The 15,485-nt window shown below is 37.3% G+C and overlaps 1 long non-coding RNA gene across 6 annotated transcripts in view; it reads right to left on the bottom strand.

Moving 5' to 3' along the window:
* LOC116403879 overlaps positions 1-14,991 on the bottom strand; it is a 28,901-nt gene extending 13,910 nt beyond the window's left edge. The window contains exons 1-7 of one of the 6 annotated variants that reach the window (XR_004216802.1): positions 14,803-14,991; positions 13,612-13,738; positions 12,578-13,486; positions 12,237-12,451; positions 10,598-10,773; positions 10,403-10,445; positions 8,563-8,961 (exon numbers count right to left, since the gene is read on the bottom strand). This is a non-coding gene — a long non-coding RNA (uncharacterized LOC116403879). Of the gene's footprint in view, positions 1-8,562; positions 9,323-10,402; positions 10,446-10,597; positions 10,774-12,236; positions 12,452-12,577; positions 13,487-13,611; positions 13,739-14,802 lie in introns of those variants that run through there. The other 5 variants (XR_004216801.1, XR_004216800.1, XR_004216803.1 and 2 more) reach the window with 5 other exon arrangements.
* Between the last annotated feature and the right edge of the window lie 494 nt (positions 14,992-15,485).

Below are 15,485 nucleotides of genomic sequence, written 5' to 3'. Positions count from 1 at the left end.
TGCCGCCTCCTTCAACATAATCTATAAGAAGATTTGTACGTCTTCCACAGGCTTCTTCCATGAGGAGGCTCCTCTGCTTCACCACGAACTTGTGTATCCCCCCATGGGTCTTCTTCTTTTCCTTGCTTCTTTAGCAAGGACTTCTTGAACTTCTGTTTGTCCCTCGCGTTCTCTCACGAGGCAGTGATCTTGAAGTCTTCTTCAAAAACTGAGTCAGTTCAGATCGCCGTTTGACGATGACCTGGTCTCCCCCACGGGAATCACGGAGGCGATGCTTCTTATCTGCCCACTTTTCTGGCCACTTCGAGGCTTCCTCTCGATCGGTCCGAACGATGTCTGACTCCAGCTTCCACCTCTTGGTACTGTTGCAAGCTTGAGGATTCTTACCAACACAGGAGGGACCAACAAGGCGGGACTGTACAGAATGTCCGCCACAAACACCCACAAATTGGTTTCCATCCATTGACGAACTCATTGCAGCATTAACATAAGATTGGGTTAGCTTCCACAATTGAACTCCATTCTTTTCTTCCACCTGACTGGTCTCCGCCAGACTTACATCAACTTCAATGACAGAGTTTTTCTGCAAGGATTCCCTTGACACGTCCCTCTGCCACTTTTCTTGACTCAAAGCCCACTTCGGCCGAGTATCAAAGCGGTTGGTCGCAATGTTGTTCGTCTCTCTTCCATGTGTAGACCCCTGGGAATGTTGTCTTCCATCCTTCAGACTACGTATCGTGGTCAGCATTCCTTTTCCAAACATCGTATAACTACCTTCTGCGGCACTTTGTTTCTGACTCTCAGCTGTGACAGAGTGTCTATTCTGCATTAGGATGCCACCTGACACAGGACCATATGCCTTAGCGTAAGCTTCAACAGGCTGAGTCCCACTCACGGACTCAAAAGTTGGCCCTCTCCTCGGGGCTTGCTTTAGGACACGGTTGTTGACACACAATTGCCCATTCTCTTCCTTCCGTAAGAAGTCTTGTGCTTGATACGGATCTCTCGCAGGTCTAGTGGATCCTGCACCTGACAGTCTCCTTGACTGTCTCCTGAGTCCAGATGATTTTGATTGCGCCATACGATGATCATTTCTCGTAGGCGATTCTGACATGGGCAAACTATCCTGTTTCCCATCACAACGTCTCTCCACGACACGCCTTGTGTCTTCCTGAATATGGCCCTCCCTCAGTTGCATGGCCGAGACCATTCTCAATCCTTTGGGTTGCCGGAGTTCTATCTGCATAATGGTGGGGGTAGATCCCGTGATCACCGACATTTGGCTGCAGGCATCATGATCACTTGATGTTCGAGAAGGAATTCCATTCCGAGAACTACATCAAAGTCATCCATGCCCACAACCACAAAGTCAACAAGGTCGTTCCATCTTTCCAACTGTATCACCGCTCGTTTCACTACTCCGACGACGGGTAAAGCTGTAGAATTTACGGCCTTCATCTTTCCTGTATCCTTCTTCTAGTGAAGGTTCAATCGTCTGGCTTCCGCCACCGTTATAAAATTATGGGTTGCACTGAAGTCAACCATAGTGCTCTTTGCATGCCTTCGGTTGATCCAGGTGTCCACATATATTAGGCCCCCTTTTGTACGACCACTTGTCTCCCCTGCTTTATTCTGAAGGAACGACAAGAGTCTTATGGCCCCTACTCTAACGTTTTGGACTTCCTCCACCTACCCACCTTCATTCTCTGGTTGACCCAACTTGTCACCTAAGTCTGTAGCCAGAGAGGCCTGGAAGGCGTAGAAGGCCGCTTTATCCGGACATTCCCTTGTCCGATGTGGCCTGTTACAAATGTAGCAACTGATAGGAGTGTGGGAGGTCCTTTGACTAGTGGGCCTTTGCCTGGTGTTCCCCGTATTTGACTGGAAGGGCTTGCGGTCTCTGCCGGGACTTTTATTTCTACTGACAGCTTCGGGAGAACTCAGTCGGCTGTTTCTGTCTCTTCCAGGTGAAGAGCTTCAATGATGTCTTGTCTCTTGAACGTCATTAGACAGATCAAACAAACGTTCAGCTGTTGCATAGGCTGACACGAGGTCTTGGACTTTCTGCTCGTATAGCTTAGTCCTTGCCCATGGCTTCAACCCTTCAACAAAGCTGAATATTTTATCTTTTTCGATCATGTCGCGTATATCCAACATTACCCCGCAATCTGTTTCACGTAGTCCCGAATGTTCCCCGTGTGCTTCAATTCACGCAGCTTCCGTCGGACCAGAATTTCGACATTCTCAGGGAAAATTGCGAACGAAGTTCTCCTTTTAGGGCATCCCACGTGTCGATTGTGCAATGCCCTTCTTGAATGTCCATGTATCGGGACCTCCACCATAACTTCGCATCTTCTGTCAGATGCATGGTTGCCAACGTCACCTTGGCCTCTTCAGTAATTGTGTTCGTGGCTTTGAAATACTGCTCGACATCAAATGAAGTTTTCCAACGCCTTGGCATCTCTCGCCCACAGAAGGGCTTGGGCTCAGGAATCTTGATTCTGCCCACAGGAATGGCTCCTCCAGCTAGAGCCTGATTTTCTAGTGCTCGCATAGTAAGGTTCACCCTCGTGCTTACCTCTGCGAGCTCATTCCTCACGACATCGAGGGTTGCTCGAAAATCCTTTGTCATGCCGCTGATCATCTCCAACATGTTCTTTTGCGAGTTATCAAGCTCCATAACTCGTTCTTCCATCTGGGCAACAGAGCCCGATGAACTGTCCCCACGCTCGTAGGTGACATTTCCCGTTCTCATAACTCGGGACTCTAGAGTGTCGACTCTAGTCAGTAACTCTTGGATGGGTAGTCCGTCAAGGCGACCGGACACGGCTTCAATGCCATCAGCTTTCTTGGCAATATCCTCAAGCCGCTATTCCAAGAACCGGATGGAATCAGGAACTTCCATCAGGTGGAGCATCTGCACTTCGATCCCCACCAACCGTTCTTCATGGGTCTTGCTCGCTCGTTTTGCAGTCGACATTTTATTTTTGTCAAAACTGTCACTCAGCCAACTTTGGCTCTGATACCACTTGTCACAACCGTAGCGTTTCAACCTCGAGACGGACGATTGTGCGGCACTTGTTCTAACTCGATGAACAAGTCAGTCGATCAATATCCAAGAGTTGTGGGTAACGTCGATGTATGTCGTAACCTTCGTTTGCGTTTTAGGGACATTTTATTTATAAAACACGGGAAAGAAAGAAATACATTGAAATAGACGTTACAATAAGCATTAAAGACTGTCAATTGCAAGGAAAAAGGGTTGCTTGCAAAGAGTACAACTAATGCTTGGGCGGGGATTCAACTGGTATGCCTCCCCTATAGTACATTTTGAACATTTTCCTCTCTGGCAGGCTTGCATATGAAAATGCCGAAACGTCACACCCAAGCTTTATGACCTAGAATGAAAAGCAATCAGCTAAACTAGTTATGCAAACTAAACATGAGATAAACTGGGGGTAATCGGAGCATATAACCAAAGGTAAACACACTTTGGAAAAATATGTTTGTGACACCAGGCGGCGCAGAACGCACTAATCCGTGACCAACAAGTTTTCTGAAACCAAACTGAAGAGAATTGTTACTTTCCAAAAAAAACGCACTAATCCGCGACCAACAAGTTTCCCAAAAAACCAAACGTTACCTCCGTCTCATTCCCTAATGGATAGTCCTTCGGACCTGTCTTATGGCGCAGTTCTTCCTTCGCAATATTGGGCCTCAGTAGCTTAATATTCAATGTTGGAAATCTTGTTGAAGACTCCGGTTAATATGGATAGTCCTTCGGACCAGTCTTATGGTGCATCTGGACCCCTTATAATTGGGCCATAGATCTTTGCACCTTGTTTTTCTTCTTTGCGCCTAACGAAGAAGATGGGATAGACTTTTGACTTTTTCTTCCTGATCATCGACCGCCTTTTTTTTATTCTTTTCACCTTGTTCATTGATTGCGCTTGCACGAGTATTCTCAATATTCTTTGAACCTCTCCTCTGTCTATTAGAACAGAGAATAGTCCCCAGATCCAAGGTGAAGGACTAGTCTGAAATCTACCATATTAACCTGTGGAATCTTTGATACATCCACATTGTTCAAAGAAAGCCTATCCTCCGTCCTTTTTCAATATTCTTCGATCATTCTTTTTCAATATTCTTTCTCAACAATATCCCCCAAGTGCGGTAGTTCGTCCGAAGGACTATTCAATCCATTATTTTTCGCTTGCACTCCTTTCTTCTTTTTCGCAATATTCTTTGCTCCGATCATTCATAGATTATGCTGAAGGAGGTCCTCCGGACTATCCATATTAGTGACTGCGGAAGAAAAACAAAGGTCTATATGAACTAGTTAGGCGAAGGACAGACATGTTAATATGGATAGTCCTTCAGACCTGTGGAATGTAAAAGAAAGCCTATCCGTCTCATTGATATTGATAAGGAACCCTCCTCTTGAGTCTGAAATCTACCCTTATTTATTTATGGATTTCATTGAAGGCGAAGGCGCAATGAAATATGCGTTGACGAGCGCAAAGAACTAAAAAGAAAGGTCCAGATGACTATCCATTAGGGAAATTAAGGAGCAAAGATCATGGCCCACTCCTCCTTCAGCATAATCTACGAAGCGCATTTATCTAAGAAAAGAAGAAAGGCTCTTTTCATATTGAGAATATTGCTGGAATATTTGCACTGGGGGATATTGATTTGAGAGAAAGATTAGACATTGAGCCTCCTTCTACGTCTTTTAGATAAAAAAAAAGAGATTTTTCTTCCATAAGGATGAAAACGAGTCCTCCCCTTGTTCATTGAGGTCCGCTCCCTCCTTTTGAGCTTTCTTCTTTATTATCCCGCTCCATCTTCAGCTCTGTGGGCTTCCTTTCATATTCAACCGCTACGTGGGAGATAGAAGAAAATCAATGAAGAAGTCAATGCCCACTACGCGGGAAGGAGACAAGACTACGTAGCTACTTTCAGTGGATAGGTCGTCCGGAGGACTTGTTTTTATACATCTGAGGAACTCAAACTTATGGCCTCCGTAGTCCGCTCCCTCCTTTATTTTCAAGGTTGAATATGAAAGGTTTGAAGTTAGAAGTGAAAGGAAGAAAAAGTCAATGGAAGTCCTCCGACTCTCTTCTTTATGGTCTGGAGCCTTCGATCATTCTTTGTGCCTCCAGACCTACTAGAGAAAGCCTCACTCCGCCGAAGAATCCAGAAAGCTAAGCTTGATAAAATCCTTCGCCTAATTCAATGGATCTAATGGACACAATATTCTTTGCACCTGGACCCAACCTCCAGCTTCTTATTCGACGTTAGGAGTATTAAGACCGAAGGACAGACAGGTCCTCCGGACCTGTCTGCCCTTCTATATATTCTTTGCACCGCTCCGTGGGTCCTTTCCATTAATAGTTAGGAGTGGCCTTAGGCGCAATTCAATATGCGATTGCCTTCCAATAATATCCGTCCTTCGCCTACTACAATCAGTTCCAATCTAATCTCAAATTCTTTGAGCCCTCCCCCAGTGCAAAGAATATTGCGAAGACCGCGTAGAAGGAGTCTTATGAAACCTGGACCCTTCTTTCCATATGGATAGTCCTACGGATAAATCCTCCGGACTCTAAAACGGACCGCAACAAGATCAGTTCCATTAATCAGTCAGCCTTCCTATATCATACTTGGGAACTACTAGACATGGGGTCATACTCATCCCAACAATTAAGTCATTTCTGCCTTTTCTCTCTCAATTCTTCCTCCTTTATCTCCATCCTTAATAACCCCATATTAAAGTTGCACATAGAGATACACAAATATAAGATCACTTCTTCAGAAAACAAAACCAACAATTATTCAAGAATCCCAGTTCAACAACCAAGTTCGTGTTTAAATGCAAGCGACAAAAACTATAAAATAAAAATCCTAAAAATTACACAGGACACTCTTCAAAATAGAAAAAGAACAGAATCACAAAATGCAAGAGCGATTAAGGTACTCCAGATCTATTAAGGCTAAAAAACTCTTCCATTTCTTCAACATAAACCAAGAGCAAAAAAGGATTTAAATTAACTTTAACAGACCATAGAAAAAGGACATCATAATTACAACACAAATATAGGAGTGTAATAGTAACATGGAGGGAATTTTAAAAAGTAACAAAACGCAAAACTTTAGAGATGAAATGAATATTCACAGATTTGATTTTTAAAAAAATTACCAAAGATGGATCTTATTTATTTTTATATATATTTATATAAATATCTTAAGTAAAAGGACATGAAAAGTAATAGCGTAGACGTACCTGTATTTCTTTAATAGAAAAGTGGTGGGATGCTTGAGGAGAAACTAATTACTCGTTGGTCAATCAAATGCTTCTCTTTCACAAGTCCTTGCACCTCTAAGCCTAACTAGCCAAAATCCAACAAAAAAAAAAAAACAAAAACCGCTGAAAAAAACCCTAAAAATCAAGACATCAAGATAATTTCTATATGAGACGAGAAATGAATTATCTCTCATACTTTTAACCCTAACTAACTGAGAAGTATCAAACAGAAATCGAAACACATTTACATGAACAATTGCTGATACATTTCGAGAGGAGTGGAAAGTAGAAAATAGAATAACCAAAGCATGGACATAGTTTAACACTGACAGTAAATTGATGCAGAAGCATCTTTGTGCTCCGGTCACACATACGCCCAAAACTTCCTTTCTTCTAACTTTGTTAACACCATCAATTCCCTTGTAGATTAACAATACCAATCAATGCCACCAACAGAACCCAGAGCAATAGTAATTTAGGAACCCAAGCTCTCTTAGCTTGAATGGATGTGCACTCTTTTTTACTTTCAATTTGCCCATTAGACCTTACAGCCCCTAGGTGGTGGCTCTACTGCATCTTCATACCCATCCCAACAATCCAGTCATTTCTTCCTTTTCTTCGTCCCTTCTTCCTCCTTTATCTCCTTCCTTAATAACCTCATATTAAAGTTGCACAGAGAGACAAAAAATAAGATCACTTCTTATGAAAATAAAAGCAACAATCATTCAATAACCCCAGATCAACAACCATATAGTATGAAAAAGGCAAGAGAGAGACTGAACAGAAAGGGATGCCTTATGGCCAATTCGCTCCCCAGCGAAACCTTAAAAAGGTGATTCATTCTCCGAAGCCTGTCTATTCCCCAACGCGCGTGATTAAATGCAAGCCGAAAAAACAAAAAAATAATATCCTCAAAATTACCCAGGACACTCTCCAAAATCAAAAAAGAACAACAGAATTACAGAATCCAAACCTGAACAATTCGTGGAATTTCCGAGAAAAAATCTGTTTTCATCGACGATTCAGGTACTCAAGATCCATCAAGGCTAAAAAACTCTTCCATTCAACTTATACCTAGAGCGAATAAGGATCTAAATTAACTTTAAAAAACCATAGAAAAAGGACATGATAATTACAATACAAATATAAGAGTGTATTAGTACCATCGAGGGAATTTTAGAAAGTACAAATCACATAATTTTAGAGATGAAATGAGTATTTATAGATTTAATTTTTTTAAAAATTACCAAAGATGGATCTTATTTATTTTGATATATATTGACCCAAATATCTTAATTAGAAGGACATAAAAGTAATGAGGTAGACTTACCTGTTAACGAGGGACGGACTTTGGTTGCCAGAGGAGAAGCCTCTTTCTTTACTAAAAAAATGGTTGAATGATTGAGGAGAAGCTTATTACTTGTAGGACAATCAAATGCTTCTCTTTCACTAGCCCTTGCTTCTTAAGCCTAACTAACCAAAACACCCCTAAAAAAACAACCAACCAAACACCCCTAATGCAAATAACATCGCACAACACATGACCAAAGAAAGAAAAAGAAGAAACTCAAAATTTCAAAAAACATAATACAAAATGCAAAACAAGCTAACGATAATAAATCTAAATTAAAGATGTATCATCTCTTATCAAAAAAAAAAAAAAAAAATTAAAGATGTATCATCCCCCAACAATGGACCCAAAAAAGAAAAAGAAGAAACTCAAAATTTTAAAACAGTTCAATAAGAAATAATCCATCAGAAAGGGTTCTTTATGGAATGTAAGAAATAGTAACACAATTATTTTTAACAATCCAATAGTACAAATAAAACTAAAAGAATGTCGAATAAAAGAGGGAAGGGTTTGAATTTTTCGAACCCCTGTATAGATGCAAATAACAAAGGCCAAAAAGAAAATAAAATCTACACTCCCAACAAGAAATAAATTTAACAATGATTATTCAATCGTCATGACCAAATGAGTAGGATTTGGAATTTAAAAGATAAAATAAAATTAAAAAAAGACCCAACTAAAGTGAAACTAACAGACTTAATAGAAGACACTAACAAAGGCCAAAGAAAGACCCAACATGTCTTAGGAAGATTTAAGGTAATATAAAAATATTGATTCTTGGACAACCAACTTTTCTTAAATCACCTTAACATTACCAAAGTTGCTCTCCAAAATCAAAATAAATGATAAGAGAAAAGCAGAAATCACACCAGCAAAATTCCAAACTATTAAAGAAAAAGAAAAGAAAAACCTGAAAGGAAAAACTGGTGAGGTTTTTTACTACGACAATCTTTGATTTCTCGTCATCTTTGGAAGTGTTTCACATCTAAATTAGCATTTCACACCTAAATTAGCATGTGGTGCTGCACTAATGTAAAGAATACACAAACATATCAGCTAAACATTGCTCAACGCAGAAATGGAGAAAAATTATTAACATTACCAAAGTTGCTCTCCAAAATCAAAATAAATGATAAGAGAAAAGCAGAAATCACACCAGCAAAATTCCAAACTATTAAAGAAAAAGAAAAGAAAAACCTGAAAGGAAAAACTGGTGAGGTTTTTTACTACGACAATCTTTGATTTCTCGTCATCTTTGGAAGTGTTTCACATCTAAATTAGCATTTCACACCTAAATTAGCATGTGGTGCTGCACTAATGTAAAGAATACACAAACATATCAGCTAAACATTGCTCAACGCAGAAATGGAGAAAAATTATTGACGACATTCATACCCTCTGTTTTAGAATTCATTCTTTGCAGTAAACTAGATTTTAACATATCACAAGAACAATTTCTAGTTCCTCCTCTGAATTTAAAAAACCACAATCCGTGATACAAAATACAAACAAGTCCAAAAATAATAAATCTTAATGTCTGTCTTATAAAAAGTTATCGCACAACAAATGACTGAAAAAGAAGAAACTCAAAATTCAGAACAATTCATATATGATACCAAATGCAAGCAGGCTAAAAAATAGTAAACCTAAATTAAAAATATCTCTATCTTATAAAGATATCACACAACAAATGACATAAAAAAAAAGCAGAAAGTCAAAATGTCAGAACAATCCATAAATGCAAGCAACCTAAAAAATTAACCTAAATTAAAAATGTCTCGTAAAAAGGCATCACCAAAACTCAAAAGAAAGCAGAAACTCAAAATTTCATAACAATCCACAATGCAAGCTAGCTAAAAGTTATTAAACCTAAATTAAAAATGTCTTATAGAGAGACATCACAGCAAAGGACCAAAAAACAAAATAAAGCATCATCTCAAAATTTCATAACAATCCATAATGCAAGCAAGCTAAAAGATAATAAATCTAAATTAAAATTGTCACCGCAACAAAAGATCAAAGAAAAAAAACAACCTCAAAATTTTAAAAAATAATCTATAATGCAAAATGCAAAACAAGCTAAAAGATAATAAATCTAAATAAAAATATCTCATAAAAAAAACTGCACAGCAGTGGACCAGGAAAACAAGATCAAACTCAAATTTTCGAAAAAATCCATAATACAATATGATGCAGGAAGCTAAAAGAAATAAAACTAAATTAAAAATGTCTCAAGAATAGACATCGCACAACAACGAACCAAAGAAAATACAGCAGAAAAATGAAAAACAACATTATGGATTGTTAAATCGCCAAAATAAATTTATTGGGGACACAACTACATTAAAAGAAAAATAAATTCCACATTTGTTCAAAGAAAAAGATAAATTCATATTTTGTCACACTTATTAAAAACTAAGAAAAACATTAAAGAAAGAACAATAGTGAAACTAAAGATAACCAATAAATAAAGACTGCCACACAATAGTTCAATGAAAAACAAAGACTGTCACACATTAACAAAACTAAAAGAGTGGGAAAAATGAATATAAACATCTAGAACAAAAAGTAACACAATTATTTGATAATCAAATAGTTCAATTAGATAACAGTCAAAACTAAAAGAAAAGTCAAGTTACCAAGAGACCCTCTCCAAAATCAAAATAAATGATGAAAAAGGAAAACGGCAAACATAATATATACAGAAATTACACATGTTCCAAAATATTAAAGAAAAATAATAGAAAAACCTGACATGGAAAGCTGTTTGAATCGTGTACCAGCAAAAGTTTCCTGCATTCAAACCAACCAAGCACCCCTAAAAAATTAAAAATCAAGACATGGAGAGTAATATCTAGCTGAAACAAGAAAAACGAATTATCTCCCTTACTCTTAAGACTAACTAACTGAGATGAACCAAAGACAGAAAATTGAAACACTTTTACCTGATCAATTGCAGATAATACATTTTTGGAGTAGTGGAAAGTGGAAATGAGAATGGCCAAAGCATAAACATGGTTGACACTGATACTAAATTAATGCAGAAGCATCCTTGCCCTCTTGTCACACAAACTCCCCAAGAACTTCCATTCTTCTTACTATGTTATAACTATAGATTCACCTGTAGATTAACATACTGATGAATGCCACCAACAGAACCTAGAGCACACTTAGGAAGCCAAATTAAAAATCAGGACATGGAGGGTAACATCTAGCTGAAACAAGAAAAATGAATTATCTCCCTTACTCTTAAGACTAACTAACTGAGATGAACCTAAGACAGAAAATTGAAACACTTTTACATGATCAATTGCAGATACATTTTTGTAGTAGTGGAAAGTGGAATGAGAAGGGCCAAAGCATAGACATGATTGACTAACACTAAATTGATGCAGAAGCATCCTTGCCCTCTTGTCACAAATACTCCCCCAGAACTTCCATTCTTCTTACTTTGTTATAACCATACATTCCCTAATAGATTAACATATTGATGAATGCCACCAACAGAACCCAGAGCAAACTTAGGATGCCAAGCCCTCTTGGCTGAATGAATTAATGTGGACTCTTTTCTACTTCCAATTTTCTCATTAAACCTTACAGCCACTGAGTGTAAATTTCACATGTAAATTTTGAACTTCTTTGACCAAATTAAATAATCAATTTATTCTCATGCAGAAAATCTTACAGGAACTGTTCACTCAAAAGAAATAATCAAAAGACATCACAGCAAAGGACCAAAAAACAAAATAAAGCATAATCTCAAAATTTCATAACAATCCATAATACAAAATGATGCAGGAAGCTAAAAAATAAAACTAAATTAAGAATGTCTCAAAAATAGACATACCACAACAAAGAACCGAAGAAAATACAACAGAAAAATGAAAAAGAACATGATGGATTGTTAAATCGCCAAAATAAATTTATTGGGGACACAACTACATTAAAAGAAAATAAATTCCACATTTGTTCAAAGAAAAAAATTAATTCATATTTTGTCACACTTATTAAAAACTAAGAAAACATTAAAAAAAGAACAATAGTGAAACTAAAGATAACCAATAAATAAAGACTGCCACACACTAGTTCAATAAAAAACAAAGACTGTCACACATTAAGAAAACTAAAAGAGTGAGAAAAATGAATCTAAACATCTAGAAGAAAAGGTAACACAATTATTTGATGATCAAATAGTTCAATTAGATAACAGCCAAAACTAAATGAATGTAATATAAAAGAGAGGTGGGATTGAAATTTTCAACCCTTGTATATGTGCAAATAACAAATAACCAAGAGACCTCTCCAAAATCAAAATAAATGATGATAAAGGAAAAGGGCAAGAATAATATATACAGAAATCACACATGCAAAATTCCAAAATATTAAAAAAAAAATAGAAAAACATGACTGGGCAAGCTGTTTGAATCGTGTACCAGCAAATGTTTCGTGCATTCAAACCAACCAAGCATCCCTAAAAAACTAAAAATCAATACATGGAGGGAAACAAGAAAAACGAATTATCTCCTTACTCTTAAGACTAACTAACGGAGATGAACCAAAGACAGAGAATTGAAACACTTTTACCTGATCAATTGCAGATACATTTTTAGAGTAGTGGAAAGTGGAAATGAGAATGGCCAAAGCATAGACATGGTTGACACTGACACTAAATTGAGAAACAAAAATATGTAGTATGAAAAAGGCAAGAGAGAGACTGAGCAGGTGCAGAAAGGGATGCCATATGGTCACTTCGCTCCCCAACGAACCCTTAGAAAGGAGATTCATTCTCTGAAGCCTGTCTATTCCCAAACGAGCGTGATTAAAGGCAAGCCAAAAAAACTAAAAAATAACAAACCTCAAAATTTCCTAGAACACTCCAAAATAAAAAAGAGAACAACAGAACAACACAATCACAGAATCCAAACCTGAAGAATTCGTGGAAATTCAGAGGAAATAACCTCTGCTTTCATTGGCGATTCAGATACTTGTAGGACAATCAAATGCTTCTCTTTCACTAGCCCTTACTTCTTAGGCCTAACTAACCAAACACCCCTGAAAAAACAACCAAACAGCCCTAAAAAAACTAAAAATCAAGACATCGACGTAATTTCTAGCTGAAACAAGAAAAATGAATTATATCCCTTACTCTTAAGCCTAACTAACCGAGACTAATAAAAGACAGAAATCGAAACACATTTTCCTGATCAATTGCTGATACGATTTTGAAGTACTGGAAAGTGTAAATGAGAATGGCCAAAGCCTGGACATAGTTTGACACTGACACTAAGTTGAGGCAGAAGCATCTTTGTCGTCTGGTCACACATACTTCCCAGAACTTACTTTCTTCTAACTTTGTTAACACCACCCATTTCTTTGTAGTTTAACATACTAATGAATGCCACCAACAGAACCCAGAGCAATAGTAACTTAGGTATGGATGTGGACCCTTTTCTACTGTCAATTTGCTCATTAAACCTTAGCGCCACTAAGTGGTGGCTCTGCTGCATCTTAATACTCATGCCTACTATTAGGTCGTTTCTACCTTTTCTCTCTCCCTTCTTCCTCCTTTCTCTTCTTCCTTAATAACTTCATATTAAAGTTGCACAGAGAGATACACAAATATAAGATCAATTGCAGATACATTTTTAGAGTAGTGGAAAGTGGAAATGAGAATGGCCAAAGCATAGACATGGTTGACACTGACACTAAATTGAGAAACAAAAATATGTAGTATGAAAAAGGCAAGAGAGAGACTGAGCAGGTGTAGAAAGGGATGCCATATGGTCACTTCGCTCCCCAACGAACCCTTAAAAAGGAGATTCATTCTCTGAAGCCTGTCTATTCCCAAACGAGCGTGATTAAAGGCAAGCCAAAAAAATAAAAACAAACCTCAAAATTTCCTAGAACACTCCAAAATAAAAAAGAGAACAACAGAACAACACAATCACAGAATCCAAACCTGAACAATTCGTGGAAATTCAGAGGAAATAACCTCTGCTTTCATTGGCGATTCAGATACTTGTAGGACAATCAAATGCTTCTCTTTCACTAGCCCTTACTTCTTAGGCCTAACTAACCAAACACCCCTAAAAAAACAACCAAACAGCCCTAAAAAAACTAAAAATCAAGACATCGACGTAATTTCTAGCTGAAACAAGAAAAATGAATTATATCCCTTACTCTTAAGCCTAACTAACCGAGACTAATAAAAGACAGAAATCAAAACACATTTTCCTGATCAATTGCTGATACGATTTTGAAGTACTGGAAAATGGAAATGAGAATGGCCAAAGCCTGGACATAGTTTGACACTGACACTAAGAAGCATCTTTGTCGTCTGGTCACACATACTTCCCAGAACTTACTTTCTTCTAACTTTGTTAACACCCACCCATCCATTTCTTTGTAGTTTAACATACTAATGAATGCCACCAACAGAACCCAGAGCAATAGTAACTTAGGTATGGATGTGGACCCTTTTCTACTGTCAATTTGCTCATTAAACCTTAGCGCCACTAAGTGGTGGCTCTGCTGCATCTTAATACTCATGCCTACTATTAGGTCGTTTCTACCTTTTCTCTCTCCCTTCTTCCTCCTTTCTCTTCTTCCTTAATAACTTTATATTAAAGTTGCACAGAGAGATACACAAATATAAGATCAATTCTTCTGAGAAAAAAAAACAGGCAAATATTCGAGAAAACCAACAAATATTCAAGAACCCCAGTTTAAAAACCATGCGTGTGTTTGAATGCATGCAAAAAAAACTAAAAAAAGAACAATCCTCAAAATTACCCAAGGACTCTCTCCAAAATCAAAAAAGAACAACACAATCACAGCATGCAAACCTGAACGGTTCAGGTACCCCAGATCTATCAAGACTAAAATGCAGGAAATATCTAAATTAACTTTCAAAAACCCTACAAAATCTTATTTACTTCATAACACAGTACGATTATATTGTACGCTTCGAAATCACCAAAATCATAAGATTAAACTACAGAATCAATAAACGATTCAGGTACTCCAGATCTATCATCGTGCAAACCTTCTGCCTATCCGAATAGCAAACAATCCAAAATTCGAAAATAAATCTTGAACAAGCAATCCAAAATCAAGAGATGAAAACTACACAGGAAAGAAGATGACTCACGAACGACTTGGAACTGATGGAACTGATCTCTCCTTCACATGGTATGAAAATCCTCGATGAAAGGAAGATAAAAAATTTGTTTGCATTGAAGAAATTTCAACGCTGTCATGGGCGTCAAAATTTCTTCAATCGAAGCAAATTTTAGACGGTGCCACAAGAAATGAAGGATTTCGATGGAGTTGACAAGTAGAAGGGCATTAAATAGGATGATCCTAGGAAAATGTGACGGTTGAGTGTGCATTTTGAATTTTTAAATTGATGGGCTAAGCCCCACAGGTCCAATATTGGACTTGAGATTACTTATTTTTATTTTTAAATTTAAATCTTTTAAATATTATAATATAAGAAATTGCACTTCATAGCCAATGTATCTATGTTATATTGCAATTAAAGAAGTAAAATCAAAGTTAGTTTAGATTTGATTTGTAATATTTTCTTTTATTTTATTTATTTTAAAATTACCTCTAATTAAAAATCAATAATTCATGTTAAAATATTACTTTTCCATAATTAGTTAGTTATTTTTGTCTTTCTAATTTATTAGAATCAAAATCATGTTAATTGAATGTATATCTACTTGTTTTATGATTTGTATTTGAGATTTTAGAATGTAAAGAGGGATAAAAAGCGACATCACCACAAAAACTATGTGATTCATCATTGTTCCCTCACTATAATATTTT

Source organism: Cucumis sativus, chromosome 5 (assembly GCF_000004075.3).
Source record: "Cucumis sativus cultivar 9930 chromosome 5, Cucumber_9930_V3, whole genome shotgun sequence".
NCBI lineage: Eukaryota > Viridiplantae > Streptophyta > Magnoliopsida > Cucurbitales > Cucurbitaceae > Cucumis > Cucumis sativus.
Note: the sequence above shows the minus strand (reverse complement) of the source record. Positions and strands in the feature narration are given on the sequence as shown.